The sequence below is a fragment of the Phascolarctos cinereus genome, unplaced genomic scaffold (genome assembly GCF_003287225.1).
Source record: "Phascolarctos cinereus isolate Bilbo 61053 unplaced genomic scaffold, phaCin_HiC Scaffold_726;HRSCAF=1367, whole genome shotgun sequence".
Classification (NCBI taxonomy): domain Eukaryota; kingdom Metazoa; phylum Chordata; class Mammalia; order Diprotodontia; family Phascolarctidae; genus Phascolarctos; species Phascolarctos cinereus.
In genome coordinates this window covers 305,064,247-305,074,861 of record NW_027556098.1, presented here as the reverse complement: position 1 = coordinate 305,074,861, position 10,615 = coordinate 305,064,247, and positions in this window count along the sequence as shown.

Below are 10,615 nucleotides of genomic sequence, written 5' to 3'. Positions count from 1 at the left end.
AAATCAGAGACTTCATTCTGGTGAAAGCTGAAGCAACGGCTGGGAAGGGTGCTGATCTTGGTGCTGAAATGACATCTTAAGTATTTCCAGGGTCAAAGCAGCTTCCCAGTCACCAGGGTTTTCTGGTTTTCTTTCGGTGCCAGCAGGCGAGAGAAACAGGGTCCACACTAATCACTCCTATACTACATATCTCAATCAGGATTCCTCTGAAGCTCTCCCTTTTCTGTCAGTTGATGGATTTCAGCCTCAATACGAGCTTTCCCAGAAAAACAGAACTATTGGGCAAAAGGGAGATGAACAGGGGGAGTATCTGGGGAAAAAAAAGTGAACAAACATTGATTATACCAACCATATTTAAAGCACAATACTAGGCCCCAAGAACAAAAAGATAAAAGAGACACATAGCCTGACCCTTCAAAGAATTTTCCCTATAACAAGACAGTATGGCATATGCATACACGGAAATTTTTAATAGGACAAACAGAAGATCTGAACAATATACTGTAAGAAGTGTGAAGGAGTCTTCAGTTTCAGCTGGGAGCCTGGGCAGGTAAGGGTTGGGTAGGATGAGACCAAAGAAGATCTAGTAGCCCATTTTACTGGAGCACAGACTACATGAAGAGGAGAGTCTTTCTAATGAAGGCTGGAAAGGTAGTTGGGAGATACTCCATTTCCAGGTGCTATCAAGTCCCTCATTCGCCCTGAGTAAGGGTACTGGAGCCAAGAGGGAAATGAACTTAGCATGCAGATGGCACAGCTAAGGTCATTCTCATTCATCATTCAATGAAACTAGTTAACCAGAAGCAAATAAAAGCAGGGTAGTAGAGTTGATTTGTTTGCTAGTGATCTGAGAAGAAGCCCTTGCCTCAGCATAGCCAATATAAGGTTCTAAAGCATGGTGGCTCTGCCAATTCTATGTGTGAAACTTGAGCAGGGCCTCCAAATTCAAGGACTGTCTTCACGTTCATAGTTGGCAACCTTAGAGCCAAAGACCTAGATAACAGGCTGGCATTGCTTTGAGCGTGAGGGAGATTAGTTTTCAAAACTTTTATGATAGTTCAGAAACATCTCTTTTGGAGAGTCCTAACCCCTCTTCCAGGCAGCTAGGTGGCACAGTGTATAGAGTGCTGGCTCTGGAGTCAGAAAGACCTGAGTTCAAATCCAGCCTCAGACGCTTTCTAGCTGTGTGACCTTGAGCAAGTCACTTAACCTTATTTGCCTCAGTTTCCTCATCTGTAAAAAAAATGAGCTGGAGAAGGAAATGGCAAACCACTCTAGTAATCTTTGCGAAGAAGACCTCAAATGGGGCCATAGAGAGTCAGATACAACTGAAATGACTGAACAACAACAATAACAAACCCTTTTCTATTAGGTAGCCTCTGCTCTAAACTCTATCCCCCCCCCAACTCAGTCTCCCTTCCCTGCCCCTCACTGGAAACTGTTGAATTAATGCCTATTGGAATACCTATTCCTTTACCTATAGGATCATCGGTTTAAAGCTGGAAGGAACCTCAGAGGCTATCTAATCCAACCCCTCTCATTTTACAGTTATAGAACCTGGGGCCCAGAAAAGTTAGGTGACTTGTCCAAGGTAACACAGATAGTAAATGATAAAGACAGGATTTGAATTTTGACTCCAGGTCTAGTGTTCTTTCCATCATATAATGCTACCTTTGGGTACAGAAGGAGCTTTCCAGTAACATCAATGTTAAAAAACCAATCACACATGTCCCTGTCCCTCCCTATAAAGCCTATGGCCCTCACATTTCATAGGTGGGCCATCCCAAGTTGTCACAGTATGTAGAGTTGCCTTCATCATTGGGCTTCCTTAGTTAGAGCATCCCTATTATATCCCTTTCTTGTCCTGTCCTTTGGAGATGTCACTTGCCACCTATCTTTTGGCTGCTTCCCAGATTCTGGAGGTGTTAGAATTCTTGGAGGGCAGGGACTTTTTCTTCCTTATCTTTGTGTCTTCCTTAGCTCCTAGAACATTTTAATCATGTAATAGGTACTAAAACTCAATACAGAGAGCTAACGTCGATTATACTGGCTGCTACCATTCTGTAGCAGCAGCATGTGGTTTTGAACTTTTTTGAGCATAAGTAAGACAGGGGAAAAACTCTCTTGCAACATGGAGTAGCAGTCACAATGTATTAGGAATTCCCAATTACTCCCACTATCTTGTGAATGTTTTCTGTATCTCAAAGAGAAGTGTTCCATGCTCCCTCTAGTTGGTAATGACTTTAGACCTTTTTCAGAGATTTTGTTTTTCATACTACTAATGTGCTTATCATATATTATGTTATTATCATGAGTTATCTATGTATATGTATCATTAACCTACACACACACACACACACACACACACACACACACACACACACACACAACTGCATACTCCATGAGGGCAGAGACCTTATCTTTTCTAAACATTGTTTTTTACTATAGTGCTCTGAACATTGTAGATGTTTCATAACTTCTAAGTTTGTTGAATTGGGCAGGCCAAAAACAACCCCAGATAGTATGTCTATATATTCATTCCTTTGACTATATTAGGGGGTGATGGTGGGGTCACCTCGTTGTGTTTTTTCAAGGCTGCCGAAGCAGTCCATGAACTAGGGTACTTGAATTCATCAATGGGAACTCATATGTTTGGTTATCTGCCATCTGTTTGAATATATCTAAACTGAAACATTTCCAGCTCCTTGGGGAGACAACTGTAGAAGAGTGTCTGGGTTTCTGATAGGCAGCTGCTTCAGCATTCCATTTTTCTTTACCTGCTATTAGAACTTATGTCCTTTCTGTATTTCATGTCACCAGCTCCAGATTTAGGGAGGTTTTTGTTCCCAAGAGAAAAAAGGCTTCAAGGTAGAGAATCTACTGGTCTGTGTTTATCTCTCTATGAGTGGAGGGACAGATAGGTGGCATAGTGGATAGAGCACCAGCCCTGGAGTCAGGAGGACCTGTGTGACCCTGGGCAAGTCACTTAACCCTGATTGCCTTAAATCATTTTCTGTGAGTGGAGACATGGAACTAAGGGATTGACCTAAGTCTCCCTCAATTCAATTCATTTTTAACTCAACAAACACCTATTACATGCCTAAAATGTGCTAGGTGCTAGAATACAAAGATAAGTAAGAAAAAGTCCTTGCCCTCCCGTACTCAGTCTATGAAGGAAATGTGCCACAAACACAGATAATCATAACTTGAAATCAAACATGATGAAAAAACAAAGCACTATGTTGAGGTTCAAGGAAGAAACATTTCCAACTAAGAGGACCAGAGAAGGTATCCATCATCAAGGATAAGGTTTTTCAGGTTGACCTTGAATTATGGATAGACCTACAGAAAAGAGAGATGCAGGGAGGGCATCATGTATGTACATACCCCTTCAGGTCCTTTACAAGATCTATATACAGGATTAGAAAATCATCTAGCAAATAAATAGGCAGTCAGTGATGACAAATTGAGTTGCATTCTGCTAGCTGAACACAGCCTTATAGTGTGTTTCTGATTCTCCTCTAGTCCCTATTTTCAGGAAACAATACCCAAAAAAGAAAGAATTTACCTCATAAGGGAGGTGATTAAGGTGGCTCCCCCAACAAAGATCCAGCTTATGAAGAAAAGGAATTCATGTGACCTTGCAAAAATGGTGGGAGTTCTCATAGGCAGGTAATGATAGTATGACACTGGAAAAGCTTACAGTACATATCTCTCCACAGCTGTCTGCTTAGTCTGGGAGAAGAGAATTCATTCTTCTTGTGTCCTCTGGCCATAGTGATAGTTCCCAGCCTTCCACTGAAGGCCCATGTAACTCACCACTTAACGAGATTGGTCCCCTGATACATCCCATACAGATGCCTGGGCTCCCAAACTACGAGATTTATTGAGCAATGATCAATCAAAAAAGAATCAGATGATGATAGAAGAGTCATGGTTGATTGCCACAGTTACTTGCCAACTTTCCCTTCAGGGAAATGAAGCTGTCCATTAGTATTACACACTCCTGACAGAAGAGATTAAAGCACTGGCCAGGCTGGCACAGAGACATGGCCAAAACTTAGTCAGATGAGCTTCAGCGTATGCAAAATGCAGCCAGAGCATTTCTCCCAAATCCAGAGCAAACAGAAATCAGATTAAAGACCTAGCCTTTCCCTACTCTTGCCACAAAAGAAAGTTGTTCATTTGATTCTCAGAAGCAAAAACATAACAAAATGATGGTGGGCATGGGGAGAAGATACCCTGGAGCAATGAACCTATAACTAAAATCTCAACCTAGTGAGATAAGTTGGAAAATTAGTCACTAAATCCCAAATCATTGCTCATGAGCTTTGCTCTTCAAGATTAAAGATGGTGGCTTTTGAGCTCCTGAGCAACAGTCCAAAGTTGATAGGTCAGAGACTCAGATTGGCCTCATCATCATAACAGCTAGCTTTTATACAGTATATTAAATATTGCATAGTGTTATAGTATAGTATAAATATTATATAGTATATTAAGGTCTGCAAAGTGTTTCACTAATATTATCTCCTTTTCTCTCACAACAACCATTGAGGTAGAAATTATTATCCCCAATATACAGATGAGGAAACTATGGCAGACAGAGGTTATGTCCCTTGCCCAAGGTCACACAGCTAGCAAGTGTCTGAGGCAAGATTTGAACTCAGGTCTTACTAACTCCATATCTAGTACCTTATCCAATGTGCCACTATCTTCCTATTGTCAGGATCTGACCTAGACAACTCAGGAAGACTTTGTCCTCACAGTCTCACCTAATATAAGGCTGACTCCCAAGAAATAGGGAGGCACCATGTGCAGGAATATCATACCAGCTGCCCAGAGAAAGGGAAATAAGGATATATGGCTCTACCTCTCCCCTTGCCAAGGATCAACGTGGAAGGAGAGACAAAACAGAGAGTTTCCAGGCCCATAAATGTTTCCATACTCTTCTGGTATTTGGGTCTAAATCACTTTCCAAAGACAGCCAAAATTTCTATACAATTGCACATTAGTGGATGATCCATTACGACTGGTAGCAAGATTTGTGCAAATCTTGAAATTCTATATGAATGTTAATTGTTGTTGTTGTTGTCCTTTCTTAAACCCCATCATTCATGGTGGCCCTATTCACCTGCAACATTAGGTAGTGTTAACCTATAGCTCAGCCTTAAGAGACTGGGTGCTATCCCTGGCTACAGGGCTGACAGCTTACAATCCTCTATTTTACAAATATTCCTGACACTTATAGTACCTATGCCACAGTGTTGTGTCAGGGAAAACACTTTGTAAACCTCGAAGAGATATAAATATGTGAGTAGCCATTGTGATTGCTAATTTTACTATTTGTTGTTGTTAAGTCGTCTCAGGAATGTCTGACTCTTCCTGACCCCATTTGGGGTTTTCTTGGCAAAGATACTGGAGTGGTTTGTCCCTTCCTTCCCTAGCTCACTTTACAGATGAGGAAACTGAGGCAAACAAGGTTAAGTGACTTGCCCAGAGTCATACAGCTATTAAGTCTCTGAGGCCAGATTTGAATTCAGGAAGATTGAGTCTTCTTGACTTCAGGCCCAGCACTCTATCCACTGTAACCACCTAGCTCTTATCTGTATATTTGCCTCAGAACTTCGTATGGTATAACACACAAAGTAGATAATATTGCTGAATAAAATCAAACACACCTCAATCATGTGCCTCTGGGCATTAAGCAAAAATCAGTGGGATGAAAAACAAATGTCGACTGATTCTAGTTGGTAAAGATATGAATGTTTCTGGAGGAAGACCAGGTAGCTAAAGCAGTAAAGATAGGTGGCTAGAACATTTTACCTGATGTGACTATAAAGCAGTTTTTGCCATTTTCAAAAGAACTGTAAAAGACCAAAGAGCAAAAGAAAAGGAAGCTAAATATATGGCTGTTAGTATGCCTAATATCTGATCAGAAACCTAATTTTTATCATTTTGATAATCCAGTCTATGGACACTAGTGGGATAATGACTGTCTTCTCTAGCTAATGACTGAGGCAATCCTTTTATTGCTCTCTAATTGATTTCTTATTTCATTCCCCCACAGAAACTATTCCAAGCCTTCTCTTCTCTCCTAGAAAACCCCATACTTCTCCCTCTTTCCACTCTCTCAGCTGAAGGTGTCAACTCACAATACAGAGAAAATGGATGTCATTTCCTGTGAGCTCCCTCTTCTCCCCTTCTCTTTATCTCAAAACCCATTTGCCATCATCCCCCAAACTCTCCACCTTTCCCCAAACTCTGATAATGAGGGGGTCCTTCTTGCCAAGGCCAATCCCTCCCCTCTTGATACCACCCCCTCCCAGCTTGACCAGAAGATTGTCCTCTTAATCACTCTCCTAATTTTCAACCTCTTCCTATCTTCTGATTCCTTCCCTGCCACCTCTGTAATAGATGATTAATTGGACCTTTATTTTATTCCAATCAGTATTAATCAGTCTATGATTCCACAGGGGGCAGTGACTATAACTTCTGTATATTGGGCCCCAGAGCTATGAACTGCAGATTATAAGTTCACTTGCTTAATCATAGGAAGCTAACTAGAGGCCCTCCACCTTTGTTTTTGCCTTGTTCTGGTGACCAAGCCCAGCATGGCAGAGGTGACTCAATTACATGAAAAGTCCCCCAGCTATTTTTGTTGCCCCTCTATCACTTGTCATCCTTCTATTGCCCCATATGAGGAGATGACCATGAGCACCTGACCAACAAGTAGCCCTGCTCACCACCCTGTGGCCTGCCTGTCTACTGGCCCAACAATCCACGTAGATGTTTTGACATCTGTTTATCAACCCAGCCCATGGGTCTGATTATTGCCTTGGTAGGACTTCCTGAAAGGTTAAGATAGGTCTGTCAAGGTCTGCTCCATTAGCCTATTTTTCAACCAATGGTATTCCGCATTTTGTAAAGACCCTCCTGGAGGGTCAAGGGCAAGATCTAGCAACCAATGAGATTCTTTATTTTTAGTTTGCTTCATTATTGTCTGGGTATCAAGCACTATAAAGCTAAGGCCCTGGAAGAAGGGGGCATCTCAGATCATGAGGAAGATCTGAGGTCCACTTTGACCATGGACCCTTTAATAAAAGTGCTATTAGCTCAGAGCTCTGCCTCAGTCTCTTTTGTTATAAGTTGGACAATTTTGAACCCCACACTTCAAATATATCCATCTCTCCCATCCTTATAAAAAAAAAACTTCACTAGGCTTTGCCATCTCCTAAAACTCTTGTCTTATACTTCTTTTGCCTCTCAGCCAGACTCTTTGAAAAAGCTATCTACACTCATGGCCTCCACCTCCTTTCCTTTTGCTCACTCTTCAGCCCTTTACAGAGTAGCTTCTGACATCACCCAACTGAAACTACTGTCTCCCAAGTTATCAATGTTCTCTTAATTGCCAAACTAAGTCTTTTCTCAGTCTTTATCCTTGCAATAGCTATCCCTCCTGCCAGGAATGTACTCCATCCTTGCCTCTGCCTCACAGAATCCCTTTCTTCATTGAAGACACAGCTTAAGCATGACCTTCTACATGAAATTCTTCTGGGTCCCCCACCCTCAACTTTTGGAACCTTCCTTCCCAAATTATGTTCCATTTAACAACTTTGTATTTATTTTCTTTATATTAATTATGTGTGTGTATTTATATGTACCCTTGCTGTCTCCCTTTAATAGAATGTGAGCTCTTTGTGAGGAGGGATGGTTTCATTCAGTGTATTTGTATTCCTAGCACATGAGAAGTACTTGGTAAATGCTTGTTAATTAAGTCATGGTCTGTGTGATAGTAGAGTGATACAGCAGGAAAAAAAAAACAACACGGGATTTAGGGTCTTTAAATCTAGATTGGAATCTTCCTCTGCCATTTCCTATATGTTAGACCTGAGGGCACTGGACAAGATGAGGTCCCTTCCAGATCTAACTCTATGCCCTTAAGAAGCTATTTATCCCTCTGGGGTCTATTTCTTCATGTGAAAAATGAGAAGGTTGAAAGACAGAAATCTCCAAGGTCTGTTCCAACTCTATCTTTGATCCTATGATCCAAAGAGCCTGATACGCTGGCTCATGAGCTATTTGAAGAAAATTCCCAGTGAAGGATATTCAGGTCCTGTGTCTGTAGACACAGAAACCCAGGCTTGAATGCCCGAATGCAATGAGAAGACATTGATAAAATCTGACAGGTCACCAGGAGTTCCTGAGTCAGTAATGCATGCCAAGGCTATAGAATGACTCACTATGTCTTGCCCTATATTCTGCTTATAATCCCTTACATTTTTATATTTATGTTTTACAAAGCATATCTATAGGCATGATCTTATTTGATCTTCACAATTCCTCATGAAAATTGCATGCACAGATTATCATCCCCATTGTACAGATAAGAATGATAAGTAGAAAGCATAGAGGGTTAGCCCTGGAGTTAAGAGTTCAATTCAACAAGCATTTCTTCTCTTTTCTTTTCTTTTCTTTTTGTTAGGCAATTGGGGTTAAGTGACTTGCCCACAGTCACACAGCTAGTAAGTGTCGTGTTTGGTCTGAGGCCATATTTGAACTCAGGTCCTCCTGACTTCAGGGCCGGTGCGTATCCCCTACACCACCTAGCTGCCCCTCAACAAGCATTTCTTAATTATCAAGTATGCACAAGCCAAAGGGTAGGGCAGCTAGGGGATACAGTGGATAAAATGCCAGGCCTAGAGTCAGAAAGACTTATCTTCTTGAGATCATATCTGGCCTCAGACACTTCTAGCTGTGACCCTGGGCAAATTACTGAACCCTGTTTGCCTCAGTTTCCTCATATGTAAAATGAGCTAGAGAAGGAAATGGCAAACAATTTCAATATCTTTGCCAAGAAAACCCCAAATGGGATAATGCAGAGTCAGACACAACTAAAATGACTGAACGACAGAGAATAAGGGATAAAGGACCATCCTTGGAATCACAAAGGTCTGAGTTCAAGTCCTGCCTGACATTTACTAAATTTATGACCATAAAGTCACAAATTCTCAGGGACTTGGACAAATCTCTAAAGTACCAAGAAGTAAGCAATATCTTAATCGGCATTAGTGAAAGGATTTCCCACACCAGAAACTCTATACTGATGGAGTCACAGGTCCAGATTTAAAAGGTACTGAGTTAGATGCAAAGAATACAAAGACATAAGCAAAATAGTCTATGCCCTCAAGGAATTCACATTATACTGGAGAAACATATTCAAATAAGGAAATACAAAATAAATACAATTAAATATAAAGTAATACTGGAACATTAAAATGGGGTTGGGATTAGTGGTGGAGATTAGGAAGGGCTTCATGTAAGAGGTAGCACCTGAGCTGAGTGAGCTTAGGAAATAGGGGTTTCAAGAAGTAGAAGGAAGACCATTCCAGGCAGAGGACACTGCAAAAGCATGGGGGTAGTAGATGGAATGTCATAAAAGACAGAGAAAAAATCTTAAATTTAAGTCTGCTTCTGACATAAACTGTGTGACTGTGGGTGAATTACTTAACCTCTCAGTGCCCCAGGTAACACTCTAAAAGTAGACATTTCCAGTAAATTGCTAATCTGTGTAAGTGAAAAGTTCCCACAGTAAGAGTTACCCATATCACTGAAGCTGCAGGTCCAGGCAACAGAAGAGGATCAGAGGTGTCAAACACTCTTCCAGTGGAAGCACTCCTGAGGGCTACCAAACCAGATTAAAATGCAATTAAGAAATTTTTTAAAAAGATAAAAATACAATAACCCCTAGAAAACATCACATTTTAAAACTAAGTCAATATACTATTTTCAGGGATACTTATAAACAGATTAGTGGCCCCTTTTCTATTTGAGTTTTACAAAACTAGATTAGATAATTTCTCAGATTCCTTCTGGTTTAAATTTATTATCATATGACTTGTCCAAGGTGGCATGACTAAGCAGACTGAAATCGTTGCTGAGCCTGATCAAATTTCGGTTCACAACTCTCTATTTTTTGGCTTTCAAGAGACCCCTGGTGGCTGATTTTGGTTTGTCTCCTCGTACTTTTGTTGACTCTGATTTGTTTTGACCTCAGCCTGCTGTGACCCTGAGTTTGGACTGTCCTCAAGAGACTGGCTAAATGAGCTGGGAAATGGCCATGGGCCCCTCCAAAGAGTTCCAAAAAGTTTTTGGGCAATCAAAACATCTTTAGAAAACACATGACACTCACCTGAATATATACATTAAGGTGTGTTTGTCAACATATACATCACCTTCTCAGTGTGGTGGTTCCCCTGCCTCTAACAGCCTTCCCCACCCCTTTGTTTGTCTCCACAACTGAGCTTACAAAGGCCTCCATTTGCTTCCTTGGCCCATGGGCATTTCTATTGAGACTTACTCAAATATATTTCCCTACAAGCTAAAATAGCCAGGTGAAATCTTGATCTCTCTTAACTTGCTAAGGATTTAGTTTTAAAACCAAGCTAACTGCTGAGTCCTATCAAAGAGTCACATTTTCTCTAAGGCAGGAATCCTAAAGACTCCAAATAAAGTAAGTTAAATTCCAGCAAAAAAACCCAACAATTATTAAAGGCCCACTTTGTAAAAGTATCAGCATAGAGGATGAAAAGATAATTATAATCTTGGACATGGGTAG